Source organism: Nematolebias whitei, chromosome 20, assembly GCF_014905685.2.
Source record: "Nematolebias whitei isolate Nwh7 chromosome 20, NemWhi1, whole genome shotgun sequence".
NCBI classification, from domain to species: Eukaryota; Metazoa; Chordata; class Actinopteri; order Cyprinodontiformes; family Rivulidae; genus Nematolebias; species Nematolebias whitei.
The window spans coordinates 28,640,550-28,657,422 of NC_056517.1; the positions used below are offsets into that span (position 1 = coordinate 28,640,550).

The window sequence follows — 16,873 nt, forward strand, 5'->3', positions numbered from 1 at the left end:
TTCCCCCAACAGCTTACTCCAAAGTGGAACAAACCAGTTATGTTGGTGCTAAGATGGTGTCTTTGGTAAGCTGTTGGGGTAAAAATCAGTTTGTTGTGCGTTTCCTTGACTGATGAAGCCTTCCGGATCGAAGGTGAAACGGTTCAGCACAAAAAAAAAAGAAACTGTCCAGATGACCTGACTGAAAATTGTTGGATTGTAATCCTGGATTATTAAGCATGGACTTTGTTGAAAACATCAGTGTTCTCCTATGTATGCAACACCAAAATGCTCAAAATTAAATAAATAAAACATTATGAAATAAGAAAAAAATAATAATAATTTTTCATTCTTTTATTTCATAATTGTGTTTTTCATAACGGCTTATTTATTTCATAATGCCACTTTTCAGCAGAATGACTTCAGCTGTCCATCAGCATCAGTGGGTTGGACCTTCACGCCCACTGGCTGATCCTTCACATCCATTAGCTTTCCTGCTCACTGGCACAGCTAGCCTAGCAGCTAGCAGCGACTTGCTAGGTCAACAGTCATGAAGGATGGTAGAGCTGCATGAACTTCGTTCAGCTCGGGTAACTTTAGCAGATCAAACAGAGGATTACGTTCTCGGAAGATACAGGTGTCATGACAAAAAGTGACGGGCTGGCAAAAATCGATGGGCGCCGCGGGAGCACGCACGGGAGGAATCGCTGTTTTAGTTCTTTGAATTTAACAAGATTAATACATAAACAATTTTTTGTTTGCTCTAAATTATAGCAAAGGTGCATCTCCATTAACTTTTACCTTAATAAATGCACTTTAATGGTCAACAAAACTTAATATATTACTATATTATTATTAAATATTATCATATAAATTGTTAATAGCATGAGTCCACTTGTGATAAATGTAATTTCTTTGTGATTTCAGTAACTTTGATAACTGTTTATGACCATATTTATTTCCTAGGTTAACAAAAGTGTCTCTCTATGGGGCTGAGATCAGCCAGTGGGCGTGAAGGTCCAACCCACTGACATTGATTGACAGCTGAAGTCATTCTGCTGAAAAGTGGCATTATGAAATAAATAAGCAGTTATGAAAAACACCATTATGAAATAAAAGAATAAAAATTAATTTTCATAATAACGAGCTTATACTTATTTCATTATCTTTATATTTATTTAATTTTGAGCATTTTGGTGTTCCATACCTATGGGCAGCATTATAAGCAACACAAAGATTTTTGTAGTTATTAGCACTTGCAATTAGCAGCAATTAGAAACAAACTCTTTCTCTAAACCGAGATTTAAATATATATTTATATATATATCCACAACTTGTTTTTAGCTGCTTTAAAAACATCCAAACAATTTTCTCAAATCTTGATTTTCCTCAGTTTGCTCCGTTTTTATGCATATTTCTCGGTTCAAAACGTAGAAAAGGGTTAATTTGGAAATTGTCAGTAGATCAACAGTCATACCTGTTCTGCATCAAAGCTGAAAACTTCACAGGCTCTGGAGCATCTGCTGATCTAGAAGAAGCAACAACAGAAAAATCACAAACTCACTCAAAAGATTGACAAGGACGTTACTGTATCCATTCATTTGAACAAAGATGTCAACTTAAAGCGGTTTCTTGTTGTATAAATCATGCCAAGAAGAAGGTGTGGACAGGAAGATCCACATAATGCAGCTGTGTCTGAACGCTGCGAACGTTCCAGCGCCCATTTCCACAGTTTAGTCTTACCAGACAGAATTCTCCTCCATCAATTGTACTCTTGAAATAACAGATACATTGATTTTCTCTTCAGTCTTCCAACACCAACAGCTAGCAGCATACAAAACTAATCTTTTGGGAATCTCAATTCTTTCTAAATTTCCGTGAGGGGATGATTTCCTTTGACGAGCAGACCAACGATTGTCTTTTTGCGTTGGCCACAAAAAACATAAGCCAGGAGAACGACAAAGATATGAGATACATTTTTTGTTCGTCAGCAATGAGGGTACATTATGAACTAGAAATGTCTTACTGGGTCTACTGTATTAAATTTAGCTCTGGCTCAAGATCATCTCATATATGCAGACTTTTTAAACGGAGTGCTCGTATGAGCTGAATAAGAAACGATCAGGTCTCCATTGTCTGCAGTGTCATCTTATAATCTGAAGTTATGGCTTTAAAGATCTATGAACCACTGTAAGAGTTTGTTCGTGATAATGATCATATTTACAACCACTATTCCTATAACTTTGACAGAAGTTAGCAAAGTCAAGTTATGCTTATTAACACTGTAGATTGAGTCAGCACTGAAGGAGTGAGGGGCTACTGAAGGGGCTGCTTAGTTGTTCTGATGTCATGGGAGTGGATGAAGTTTCACCCCCCCCATGACTGACTTCAGGGACCAGACACTGACTTCATTGATAGAGCGCTCTGGGTTTTTATTTGGAGCAGAAGTAGTGTCTAGGTTTCAGTCACAGCTGGCCTTGAGATGGGCACAGAACCTGATCGTAAGCAAACATGAGCAGAGCTTCAGCATAACCGAAGGTGAGAATTCAACAGTATGTTCCAGATGTCAATTGGAATCCGTTTCTTCCAAGAAATGAAATGTAAATTATATTTTACAGTCATTTCACAGCTGAGTTTAGACCCTCTTAGCCCCCTGAAATGTACAAAACTTGTCTTACATTAAATAAAATGCACAAGGAAAACGGGATGTACCAAATAACATATGGGTGTGCACTGTGGTTTAATCATGGCATGTTTTTGCCTGCTCTCCCCCCCCCCCCCCCCCATCAATAATTACATCAGTGAACACTGGAAGACATGCAAGGGAGCGGCACACAAAAACAAAGAGCTGATTTACTCTCCTCGAGTGCCTCATTCACGCAGACAAAAGCAACAATCTCTCCACTCCCTGGGCTGGACTAAATAGCTGCTTGCCAAGGAGGCAGACGAGAGTAGATGAGCTTCATCTCCATTTATGATATTGCTTCCTGTCTTTTTCCCCCCACTTTCCACTTCCAACCATTTCACGGTAGAATCATCAGTGAAGAGGTTTTCCTTTCTAAACAATCTCACTTTTTTTTTGACCGATTACTGTATCTTAGCTTCACCTTTTTCAACTGTCATTACATTCTTAAATTTAAGGTGGCTGAGCACAAAGTAGATATTAGTGTCACAATGACTTACGACAGTGCAGATGCGAGGGAAGATCAAAAGTAAGTTGACAGATGCTCTGAGCTAATCGCACAGCTGCAGACGGAGCCAAGGCCAGTCGCCGCACCAACGCATAAAATACCAGGTCAGGCAGATAAAACTGTTCAAATAGTGTCACATTCATGTTCAAAATGGATCTGCATTCACCCCAGTACCAAGCTAAATTAATAAGTAAGGCCAACTTTAAAACAGCACAGTATTGTCATCTCATCTGGACTACAGTATGTTTGCCATTTGGTTTGATTTGATCCTGTACCCCCCCCAAAAAAATTTTTTAATAAATAAATAAAAATGAAAATAGTAACATAAATGCATCTTTGAAAGGATACTATTATATTTATTACGGTAATAATAACCTTACCAAAAAATTTTTTTTACCAACCATATTTATTGAACGACTTAAAATTGAACTGAAAAAGGTTTTAAGGATATGCAAAAATAAACACTGAAAATTTAATTTGTAGAAATAGCCAGTAAATATAATGAATTATCGCTTTCAAATAGCCTCCGACTTTTAAATGAGATGAACCAATGTGCAGGAAATAAGTGTCTGGGATGAAGAAAAAGCACACATTTAATGACCAAGTTCACTGAATATAAATAAGGACATGTGACATTAGATAAGTTGACAAAATTGCAGGTTTTTGCAAGCTCATTGCACCATGACTTAAGACCTTGTCATAAAACTATTTTACAACACGGCAGCAGAAATGAGCCCCTCTTAAAGCTGTCTCTGGCCATTCATTAATGCACCAATCAAGCACAGTTAGAAATGAGCTTACAGAGATAATGGGCACTGTTGAACCATAGAAGGTACGCAGTAAAACTTAACACTGGCATGGCACACTATTAGAAATAGATCAATTAATCTGCAGAAATGCCTGTGCACACATAACAATTACCATAGTAGGACAAAATTGTTGTTTTATTTTCATTTACCTTTTATTTATTCAGGTAGTCTCATTGAGCCACGAGAACTCATTTTCAAGAGAGACCTGTTTAGGGAGCAGATGGGGGTTAAGGGCCTTGCTCATGGGCCCAGGGTGAGGTGAATAAGGGTGGGGGCAGGTGTGGGTGCTTCACCTACCCTACCCACATTTTTGATGTTGTCGGTACCGGGGCTTGAACCGGCGATCTTCCGATCACAGGCCCACCTTCTCTAACCTCTGCGCCACCACTCCCCCATTATAGCTGTTGTTGCATGAAAATGGAACATCAGCTGCTACAAACAGCTTCCTGTGAACAGATTTTTAAAAAATTGGCATTGCCAATAAAAAAAAAACTGACTTTGATCAACATCTAAAGAATATGCACATATGTGTCAGACTTTTAAATCCTGTGATTGGCTGGTGACAAACTGTCATCACCACATCACACCTTTGAGATAAGATGTTGGGTTTCCTCTTACACTTCTGGCACTTTTCCATTAGTAACAGTACAGCACGGTTCAACTCGACTCGGCACGGTTCCAAGGCTTGTACACTAGGAATGGTTCGTGGAACCGGACCCTTTTTCAGTCCCTTTTTCTCTGAGGTTCCAACCGTGCCGAACTGGCCCTAAAACGTGACATCAGAACAGTGTTGTTCATTGATTGGTCAGGGGGTGGAGTCACTGGTTGGTTGAGAAACTTTTACAAAACCCGATCAGCCATTTGCAATAACTCGAACTCGAGGAGCGACTGGACCTATTTAAAAAATGTTAAAAACAATGACAACACCGTGGTCTAATGCTGAAGTACAGGCGTTTTTTGTGCTTTGTGGCCGATGACAAAATTCAAAGCGAGCTAGATTGAGCTCCACAGGTCCCCCGGGTCCTCTCCACCGGAGCCTTGGAGTCCCCTCAGGCCGGGCAGAGCATCATCTCCCTGGCTCCGAGCTCCTCTGGTCACCGCGGAAGATCCGCCATGCTGCTGACCCGCAGGAGCGCATGAGGCCGGGATCAGGCAGGCCCCGGCCTCGTGTGCTCCTGCGGGCTTCGAGCTGAACCCGCCCACTAGAACAGTTACTGTAAGTATAATTGAAACACAACTCATACCATGCCGAGCCAAGTCAAACTGTGCTGTACCGGTACTAATGGTACTAATGGAAAAGAGGCACTAGTGGCCCTTTCATGATCCTTGCTCAGGGGCCAAGTGGGGCAAATGAGGGTTGAGGCAGGTGTGGGTGTTTCATCTTTTCCACCCACATTTTGATGTTGTCAGCCAGGGGAGTTGAACCGGAGATTGACCGGCAACTCTCCGATCACAGGCCCACTACTCTCTCTAACCTCTGTGCCATCATTCTCCCATACTGACCCTTAACTTGTTAACATTTACCTGGATATAGGGTAAAAGTTGCTGTATTGTTTGTTATTCACAAACAGCAAAAGAAGAAGAGGGGAGATGTGCCGTTACTGCTTTAAAATAATGTACTTTTGACTTATTTACATCCACAATCTTCCTTTAGGGAATGATTATACAATTCTTATCTCTATTAGTGAATGCTCTATTAGTTAAAAATTAGAGTGTCATTTAAGTGTTTTATTAGAACAACCTGACAAGATTAAACAGTTCTCATTACTTTCATGCTTGGATGTGTAATGTAATGTAGGGACAGCTTTGCTGCGGACATACTACTAATTAATTATTCTTAAAGCTAGTTCAAGCACACAGAACATCCTCAGAAACTGTGGCTGATCTGGAAAAAAAGCTCATGGACAAATCTCAACACCTCAATGTCAAATGCAAATGTAATCATGTTTTAATTGTGCTTGCTGGTAGAGTTTTTTTGATGTCTCAAATCGTGTCCTGATGGACAAGATGTGAAAGATCTTTTTTTGTAATACCACTATCTACCCTAATGTTTCTCCCCCTTTTCCTATCTAAGATTATTATCTGATAAGGATAAAATGGCCGCGCTCTCCTGTAGTTGCAGCTTCGTGCACTCCGCCCATCTTTCGGACGACTGTACGTACATATTCGCGTTGTACCTCAGTGCAATTCCAATAAAGTTTATTCTGATTCTTATGTACCACGTGTGATGCGAATAACAATAGTCACCTTGAACCTTGTGTGATTTTTTTTTTTTTTTGGGGGGGGGGGTGTGTAAACAACACAAGCGAGAATGTTTTCTTCCAACAGAAACTAATACCTTTTCTATTAAAACTACCTCAAATCTAATGTTTATGTTTTTTAAATATATAAGTGCATAGTAGATAAATATTAGGAATGCGTGATATATACGGTACACGGTAGAAACGACAGAAATTTAGCCTACGATATAGATCTGTCTTCTATCGGCTAACCACAGTAATGCTGTGTCTGAAGTAAAATCAAAGTTGTCAGATTTAATCGTTACTTTTTTTTAGTTGCAAACTGTGTGTAAGTGACGTTAAAGTCTTTTCAAGAGCTAAGTAGCGAAGCTAAAAGCTAACTACGCCCGGCTTGCCGAAGTGTTGCCGTATTCTGACGCATGCGCAAAACGCTGTGTTCCGTCGAAAGTCGTTTTTTTTTTTTTTTCCCCCATTGAAAGTTAAAGTAAGCGTTGGTCAGCTTTAGAGAAACCTGCTCTCTGATCTGTAAAAAGAACGTTGTGTTGTGTGATTTTACTGCGAGACCCTCTGGTCAAAGCCACAGTCATTTTGTGTCAGCTCTCCATTAAAGCAGAAGGAGGCGCCAACTAGTGGGTTGGAAGGTGAAGTGTTTCAGTGTAAAATGCTGCTCTGTTTCTGTTCATTTCTTAAGTAAGACTAGAAACTGTTAAGAGTTAACATTTTTTTTTTTAAAACATATGACAAACTACATTGGATATCTTTTGCACTGTTTTGCACTACAATTCAGTTTATTCAATTCAGTTTATTTATATAGCGCCAAACCACAACAAGTTGTCTCAGGGCACTTTACAGGAACATTCACGTACATAAAAGCCAATTAGTAAAGTTCTCTATCTAAGGAATCCAGCAGACAAGTTGAATCTTGGCTTCTTGGTCTCCCATCCTGAGCAAGCACAGTGGCAACAGTGGACAGGAAAAACTCCCTTTTAAAAGAAAGAAGCCTAATACTTGATTTGCGTTACCGCCACCTTTCACAATACATATCGTGATATGAATTTTATGCCATATCGCACATTCCTAGTAAATATGCATCTTAGCAACAAAATTTAGACATGCTCGTTTGAGTCTATAAACAAAAAATGAAAACTTGTCAGTGGTGTATAAGACTTGCAAATGTGCAACTTTTGCAGATGTTTTAGTTACTATGAAACAACAGTGACAAGAGTTCACCACATCCTGCTGTCTCTACAGCTGCTGCCATAACTTCATGCGTTTCTTCAGATGGGGAAAAAGGAAAGAAAGAAAGAAAAAAAATGATGTTGAGATCTAGTCAAAGAGCACACCTAGTGGCCTGTGTGGTAATTCAACTTCAGTAGGATGCTAGTCAAAGGGCAAGCATGAGAGACTGGAAATAAAACTGCATACATGCATTTACTACTAGCATGACATGTTTGTTGTAAACATTAAGGCACAGGAGATAGAGTGCAGATTAAACCACAGAACAAATATGGATCCTTGTTTCTCTTCACGATAAGAACAAATGGTGTCATTCTGCTCAGCAGGACTGCTGAGGCACTGAGACAGCAACAGCATGAGCTCACAGAGGCAGACAGGGTAACCTAATCCCTGTGACAGCCTGCTAAAATCACAGGGCTCTGCTGCCTTCTGGAATGTGTTCTGTATTCTTGCTGCTAACTCAGCCCCTCTAGCACTGCTGCACTTCCTCAAACTTACACCAAAACTAGCATTTAGCCACAAGTCAGGTCTGCATCACACTCATTTCAAATGGACAGAAATGCTTGTGCTCTCTTCCACACTGAACCACATAAGCTAAAAGCCCATGAGACTGACTCTTATCCCTGCTGTCAGAGATTCTCCCAAAACAAAACAGCAGCAAAGCAGCAAAGGGTCATGAGAGACTTGGCAGACCAGCTGTGAGACAGGAAGTGTGGACACAAGGGTGACCGGATGATGGGAAAATGATACTATCTGACCCGAGTGCAGGCTCGACCCTTAAGCTGGAGGATAGTTCAGATAACTTATCATTGCATTGATGCATGTAATATACCTTGTCAAAGAGATGAGACACAACAGTCTGGACTAGTTTAAACTTTAACACCAGCATAGCTGATCCCTCATTAGAAAACTGTACTGATTCAGGATCATTACCACTTAATTAGGGAGCCTCTGGTGTTTGAACTAAACATATAGATTGAACTCAGGACTTTGTGAAAGCGGTTGGTTATCCACCCCTCGGGATCACCCTCTGCAGCTGGGAAAAACCTAAAATAGTTTGTGGCTCACGTCCTTTGAGAACTGCCAGAGATTTACTCTCATAACAGCAACCAACAGTGAAAGTTTTGAGCTTGCTTGTAGACCCATTTTTCATCAAAAGGCTCCTTCTGCACTCTAAACAAATCTGTGTGAAGTGTACACAGCAGCCACGGTCTGGAAAGTGTTGATTTACAATTTACCAAGAAATTACAAAGTAACCAAGCTGCATTTTTGTAATAGCCCATTAGAATCAGAAATTACTTCCAACTACATTCAATGATCAAAAATAACTGATCATAAAACACTTGAGGAAAATTAACAGACAGAAGCAACTCTAAAGTGCTCTCACTTCACTATTTTACTTTAAACTTACACTTTCGTTACAGCTCTAAATTCCCCAAGTCTGGTTGTTACAGTTTGGCCAGCAGAGGTGAACAGACTTATTTTCTGTGATGGGATGCAGAGAAACTAATTTCGCCATTGTATGGGAACATACACGGCCTGGCCAAAAAAAAGTAGCCACCTGGATTTAACTAAGCAAATAGGTACGAGCCTCCTATGGATAATTACTGCATGGGCGATTATCTTTCAGCTGGAAACAAGTTATTTAACCCCAACTGGTGCAATGAGTTGCTTCTCATTTCTTAAACAACCATGTCGAAAGACACATCGCGTGGTTGTGGAAAAGATGTCAGTCTGTTTGAGAAATGTCAAATCATAGACATCAAGCAGAGAAAACATCTAAAGGAGATTGCAGAAACTATTAAAACTGGGTTAAGAACTGTCCAACGCATTATTAAAAACTGGAAGGATAGTGGGGACCCATCGTCTTCGAGGAAGAAATGTGGCCGGAAAAAAATCCTGAATGATCGTGATTGGCGATCACTTTGGTGAAATCAAATGGAAGGAAAAACAACAGTAGCACTCAGGGCTATGTTTAATAGTGAAAGTATGAGCATGCCCACATGCACAATGTGAAGGGAACTCAAGAGATTGGGACTGAACAGCTGTGTAGCCTTAAGAAAACCACTAATTAGTGAGGCTAAAAAAAGAAGGGAAAAAAGGCTTCAGTTTGCTAGGGAGCATAAAGATTGGACTCTGGAGCAATGGAAGAAGGTTATGTGGTCTGATGAGTCCAGATTTTCCCTGTGCCAGAGTGATGGGCGCATCAGGGTAAGAAGAGAGGCAAGTGAAGTGATGCACCCATCATGACTAGTGCCTAGTCATCAATGCAAGATCTTGGTGAAAAATTAATGCAACACTGGATGGAAATAGATCTTGTGACATTATAGAAACTTATCGAAACAATGCCACAGCGAATACATGCCATAATCAAAGCTAAAGGCGGTCCAACGAAATATTAGTGTTACCATTTTTTTTTTTTGGTGGTGACTTTTTTTTTTGGGCCAGCCAGCGTACAATGATGACAATCTCAGACTTCACTTCCCTTCTTTATGTCTGGAAGAGATGCCAAACAACATGACAGTTTGGGGTGGGTTATTGAAATATAAATGCATTCATAAATTTGTTCATTCAAACATAGCAGATTGTAACTTATAAAATACTCAAGTCATGTTAAACCTTCTCAGTACAAATCACATAATGGTTGACAAAACTCTCAAATTATTTGTCTGAATGCCGGTAAAACTTTTTTTATTAATGAAAATAATTGAAAAAAACTCAGATGACAGCAACACTTCAGGAACACCTCGCCATACTTTGTCAAAGTAAGTTTATTGAGAAATGTATTTCATAAACCCCTTCTGTTGCATTTTTATTTCAAAAAGCGCCTATGCTATAGTATAGGTGAACGAAGCAAACAAAAATCATGACTTTGATCATTGAGTTTCCTCACTGTTACGGAAATCCAAATACACTGATAACGATCAAACTTAAATTAAATGCAGAACAAAAATAGGACACACTGATATCAAATCCAGTAGCGGATAAAGATATTGCTAAAAACAAAAGCTGATTTTAGTAGAAAAAACAACATCTATATTATCACTTAAAGTATTTAGAAGAACATAACTACAGTATTCTAAGTGATGAATCAGCTCAGTGAAATAAAAAGCTTTGACATATAAAGAAAGCAAAAAGCCTTTCACAGGCTCTCTATGTGGGTGCCTGCTGAAAAAAATAAGTACATATTGATCAAATGTGAACTATATCAGCTCTTAAAAAGCCTGCTCAAAATATTTTACTGGAAGGACCCCTGAGTGAGATCCAAAGTGAATGCTTGACTTTTTTCAGATCAGGGAACAGGTCCTTTTCAGCAGGATACTCCACAGCAGGTCCTAATAGATTAGTTCACGTTTTGCTGTGGTCTTTCCTCAAATGGAGTTTAGGTGTGTTGAGGGTTTTGTTCACGAGTGAAGGAAGAATGGAAAGTGAGATCAAGAGACAGATCAGTGCAGCTGCCACAGTACTGAGTACTCTGTACTGGACTGGTGTGAAGAGGGAGCTGAGCGGCAAGGCAAAGCTGTCCGTTTACTAGTCGGCCTACGTTCCTACCCACACCTATGGTCACAAACTCTGGGTAGTGACCAAAAGAACTAGATCCCAGATGCAGGCGGTCAAAATAAGTTGTTTCCAGAGAGTAGCTGGGCTCTCCCTTACAGATACAGTGAGAAGTTCAATTATCCAGGAGAGACTCAGAATAGAGCCACTGCACCTCCAGATCAAAATGATAGTTGAGGTGATTCACGCATTGTTAAGAATGCCACCTCCCTAGGGAGGTTTTTTTGGGCATGTCCAACTGGAAGGAGGCCCTAGGTTGCTCAGGGGGCCACAGTTTCTGAAAGCAAGCAGCTCAGGGACCAGACATCCAGTGATTAAAGTCATTATGTAAATAAACCAAGTTTTCTGTTGCCTTTTAAATTGTATTGCATTGAATCATAAATGCAATAAACGGAACTCAAAATTCAAACCCAGAACCCCAAACTTTTTAAATGTATTTTATTTTTTTAATGAAGTGGGTCGGATTGAAGTCACCCGCGAGCCAGAAATGGCCACCAGTTGAATAGACCTGATCTAGGCTATGCTGGAGATGTCTCTCTGTTGGCCTGGAAATGCAATGGGAGAGGCTTTGGAGAGATGTCTGGGCCTCTGTTCAAGCTGCTGCCCCCACAACAACTCAAGAACAAGAAGTGAATAAAAATTAATGGATGGACAGATAGACAGATGGGTGGATGGATGCTTTGCTGCAAAAGGACTAACCATTAGCATGTTAATCCTGCAAGACATAAACTCCTATCTATCCAAAATGAGAGCCTTCAAAGAGCTATCCAGAACTGATATCAATGCTTCATATAACCACAATTCAAAATGACATGAATATCACATTAAATCATGTTAGAACATACTTTTCTAAAGGTTAGTACTGAAATGTAGATATTTTCACTTTTGCCACAAACTTTAGAAAAATGTAGCAACTTATCGCGAACTGTTCCTGTCCATATGTATACATGTACATGGATATTGCAAGGCCTTTAAATTTAAAATAAATTAATCATGGCTCCTTACTTACAGTAACATAAGATGCAAGTAGCCTTACCAACAGCTGCTCCTGCTGAAACATGCCATTTGTCTATCTGAAAGCAAATATCTACCTGTGCATAATAACTCCACGAAAGAAATGACTTGTTCCCTTGAACCCCACCTAGATCATCAGCCCACACATTTTATCTACTTAGAGGTTGCCAGATCTAACCTTGGGTGGTCTGCCCAGAACAACCAATGATAGCAAAATCCAAAATATTCTGGATTAAGCCAAAAGAAAACTAAGCCTTTAGCTTTCCTAACAACCTCTGAAAGCTCCAGGACATTTCAAAATCATTAGGCCAAGTTTACATACTCCAGAAGAAGTATTCCCAATATCAGTGCCTTAAAGCCATTTGTGGTTTGGTTTGGTTTACTTTCACCTAATACATTTAGGAATCAGTGTGAGACAAATATGGTGCACAATAAATTTAAATAAGCAAGGTGATGGATTTTAGCTACAGCCTTTTGGGAAAAAAAAAAAAAAAAAGTTACCAACCTACGCATACTCTTACAATAGGACTAGACTGGGACTGCTTGGTACAGACGTCAAAGAGTCACATGGCGGAACGTGTGCCTAAGCATCTTGAGAGCAGTGGGTTTTCTAGACTCCATCCTGATGCCACAAAAATGTAAGCTTTGCACAAATCAGCATATAGTAGATCACTGATAGGACATGGGCAAGAAAGCAAATATTTTTCCCCAGAAACCCTCACCACTGTAGTGCACAGCACAGGCGCCCTACACACATTTCAAACAAGAAGCAGACTGTACTTCAACAAAGAGGCTTTTTTTTTATTTTGTTAACTAAAATAGTACAGTGCACATGCTCGTGTTGGGTTAAATTAAGCCAATATTTCAATGCAACTTTGTCAGCATGGAAATTAAGAAAAAGGATTTACCCAAGTTTTTTGAACTAAGTATAACTATAGAGGGTACCAAAATATACTAAACCATATTTTGATAAGATACTAAAATACTTTCAACACACAACTATGCAATGAAAAAACTATTTGACAAATGGCATGGCATTAAAACTAGCTTGAAAATGCTTGAAACAGGTTTTTCAATTAACGATGATAGTTTAATAAAAACATCAGACCAGTTATCAACAAATCTGATTCGATATTTGAACATTGGGTGATGTGAAAAAAATTGTCAGACTTCAGCAGTTTTGCTCAATTATCTACAGTTTTCATTTCCTAAATAAATGTTTAAAAAAAAAAATACAGATTAAAAGAGTATTTAGCTTGAATAAACATTTTACATATTGTGATACAAGCTGTTAAATTAAATTAGCTTTGCTGGGCAACAAAACTGCTATACTGCTATATATGCTGCCTACTGAGATAAAAATGTATGAATGTTAAGTGTTCCCACATACTCTATGATGAAAATTGAGGTGCATTTCTATAAAGGCATAAAAACACATTTTTTTTAAGTCATGTATACACAAAATAAATTCTAAGGTGATTGTTGCAGTTTCACAAGTACTCACATCCCCATTTTCTGTCTGCCAAACCAACTGAAAGAAAAACCCCACCTCTAATAAACTGAAAATCTCACAACTGAAACCACACTTCTTTTCACCTTAGAAGAGGAAGTCTAGTCACTAACTCCAAAAATAATCTCCAATATCTCAACCCCACAGAAACCTACAATGTGAGGTTTTGCAGTAGTGGTGAGATAAAGCATGAACAGAGTGTAATGTTTAATCACTTTGCTTTGGTATACATTTAAAGCTATATTATGTCAAATCAAGAATGCTTTTTTGTTTCCAGACAGAAGGCAGTACAAGGAACATAGTGGCATTTTCAATTAATATTCACTAGTAATAATACTGATAACAATACTACTAATCATTTGTATTCAATCTGCCTTTGAAAATTGTCAGAAACATCTCTGATTATTACATTTCTGCTCTTAAATCATGCATTTTAAATTCTTATTTTTATTTCAACATTGCTTTTTCTGTTATCGCTCAATACAAAATGTTGGGGGAAAAAAATGAATTTTAAATAAAAGTAAAAGGAACAAATAAATAATCAATTTCACAATATACATCAGTCTAGTTAATTATAAAAAAATGGCAACATTCTGTTTAATTTCTATTGCATTTTCAATTTTTTTAAAAAGTCTAAGAAAGCAAAGGAGACAAAGTGAGCACTCACACTCATAACTCAGTGATAACTTGTTAGGGTAGATGGAAAGACCGTGTCTAAGCAGTGTTCTGATTGAGGATAAACGTTTTAACAAGCATAAGGGGAAAATTATATCGTCAAATTATAAATATCATAATCCATGTACATATCTTATCTTCAAAATAATTTAGATAAAAGTTCAGAAGCTGGTATATAGGTCATCTATGAACAGAAAATAATATCAGCCTGAATGTCTGCAGAATAAATCAGTAAACAAAAGAAATAATCTTTGCTGCTGACTGCTTAACCAAGCTAACATGCATGGGCAATCATTAGAAAACATCCATCCATCCATCATCTTTACCCGTTTCTTCCTTTCTGGATTGCTGTGGTCGCTGCTGCCAGCAGTCAGAGGCGGGGTACACCCTGGACAGATCCACAGTCCATCACAAGGCCACATAGAGACAAACAACCATTCACACACTCACACCTAAGGACAATTTATTAATCAGCCTAACATGCATATTTTTAGTCTGTGGGAAGAAATTGGAGTACCCGGAGAAAACTTGTGCATGCACGGAGAGAACATGCAAACTCCACCTATTAAGGCCCCCTGTCGGGATTCGATCCAGCGACCTTCTTCGTCAGAAAACATTTCAGCAAAAAGGAGGAAAAAAAAATTAAAAAAAGGAGAAATGAAAGAAGACATCTTATGCAATAAGTTTAGGGGAATAACATGATGAGTATATTGTAAAAAACAAAAATTCCCCATTTCTCCATTTCATTAGGAGCCTATAAGGACTGGATTTATAGGGTTGTCATTTATTAGAGGAAATGTTTGGACCACATTAGTTTTCTGGCTATTACAACATGCACAGTTGGTATTTTTCCCTTCGGCTGTGGGGACACATTTGGCTGCTGTAGGCCAATGGCAGCACACAGACAGACACCAGGGAAGAAGCAAGGGCAGTTTCTTCTACAAAAAGAGATAATTATTGCATATGTATAAGGGTTTTCTGTCATAAAACTCACAATGAAGAAGTTAGACAGTGTATGAGTCAACAAGAGCTGTGAATACGACATAGCTGAAATAAATATGCCATGATTAGCATCCATAGGCGATAGTAATTTTAAGCTTTAGTTCAAAAATAAACATTAATTGTTTACATAAACTGGCAGTTGACAGGTATAAACTGACCAAACAAGCTAGCAGCTATTTTTGGACATGAAATATAATGTAAAAATGTGTGCCTTGAAGCACTAAATGCTTATAGGCGTGACTTGACCTTCATGCTGCCTGTTAACTGCAATTATGCTGAGACTGCAAAGCACTTTGCTGTTCCTGGAGCAGTGCAATTGCTTATTGTACAGAGTAATAAGCACAAAGCAGAAACATAGGCTCATTCTGAAGAGGTCAGAGGTTACTTTTAAATGGTATATGCTGGTGAAGATTCTCAGTCATCCAGGACATGATCAATTCAAAAAACGTTCAATACAAAAACAACTGGACTTTATTTGTAACAGAAGATTCATAAGATTCAGTCTTATAACCTGAACCTCTCACTCACTGCTCATTGAATTGAGAAAGCTCCTCGGATGAGGAGCGAAACGTCTTCTGTTACAAATAAAGTCCAGTTGTTTTTCTATTGAACGTTTTATGAATTTCAAATGGTAGGTTTCTGCTTTAGGACAGTAAGCCGCAGATTTATGTTTCACAGTGGTTTGAATGGTCACTTGCTTGCAATCATTACAAAATAAAAGTCTAGCATTACTTGAAGGAATGCATATTGCCTAGTGGTGTAACGGTGCACGTGGGTGTATTGAACCGTACTGAACCGTGTTGGAACAGCAAGATTGGTTCGGTCCACGTGCGTACCATTTCGGTTATTTTTCTCTCATTAAATTTTATTAAAGAGAGATTATGCGCTGCGGAACTAAAGTTACTATGCATGTTTCAGCACGGCGCCATCATCTTGCAGCACATGTAGCATTAGTAGCCTAGCAGGCAACAAACAACGCCATCTTGTTGCAGTCTCCTGTTTGGGAAAATTACAGCTTTCTTGTTAAAAGACAAGTGAACAAATTCAAAGCTGTGTGTTGACGTTGTTTCACGGAGATTGGATCTGCCGCAGGCAACACGTCTAACTTGTTAACGCACCTGAAACAACATCATCCGAATGTGAATGTAGTTTGGTTCAAAGATCGATAACAGCAGCATTTAAACAACTTTTATCAGGTCATTCAGATCGGTCCAAAACAATAACACAAGCTGTAGAAGTTTTTAAAGCTAAGGATCCAAGTCCGAATGTTGTTGATGCACCGGCTTTAAGCATAAAGTTCTTGAGCCCCGCTGCCTATGACATCCCATCACGTCAACACTTAAGCCAAAAAGTTGTAGCAGCACTTTATGAAAAAGCTAAAACTGATCGTCAACAAGCCCGACCCCAGATTTAAAGCCCTGCCACATCGATGATGAGCGAGAGAGAATATTCAACCACCTCGTATGATGACCGTGTAAGAAGAGGTATTGTATTATTGTGATATAATTAACTTTTTTAATTTAAAATGATAATCTTAACTCAATTTTTTTATCTCTGTGTTATTTGCAGTCTGAGGATGATAGCAGCTGAATCTTCTTCAGCCACCAGATCACCTCCAGCTAAAAAGTCCGTAATGACTGAACTTGTTTGCTTGGCATA

At 38.8% G+C, this 16,873-nt stretch overlaps 1 protein-coding gene across 1 annotated transcript in view; it reads right to left on the minus strand.

Annotated features, from left to right (window-relative positions):
- nck1b (NCK adaptor protein 1b) overlaps window positions 1–16,873 on the minus strand; it is a 40,239-nt gene that overhangs the window by 13,931 nt on the left and 9,435 nt on the right. The window contains exon 2 of the mRNA XM_037693836.1: window positions 1,457–1,507. The gene's annotated coding sequence lies outside the window, so the exon portion shown is untranslated. The remainder of the gene's footprint in view (window positions 1–1,456; window positions 1,508–16,873) is intronic.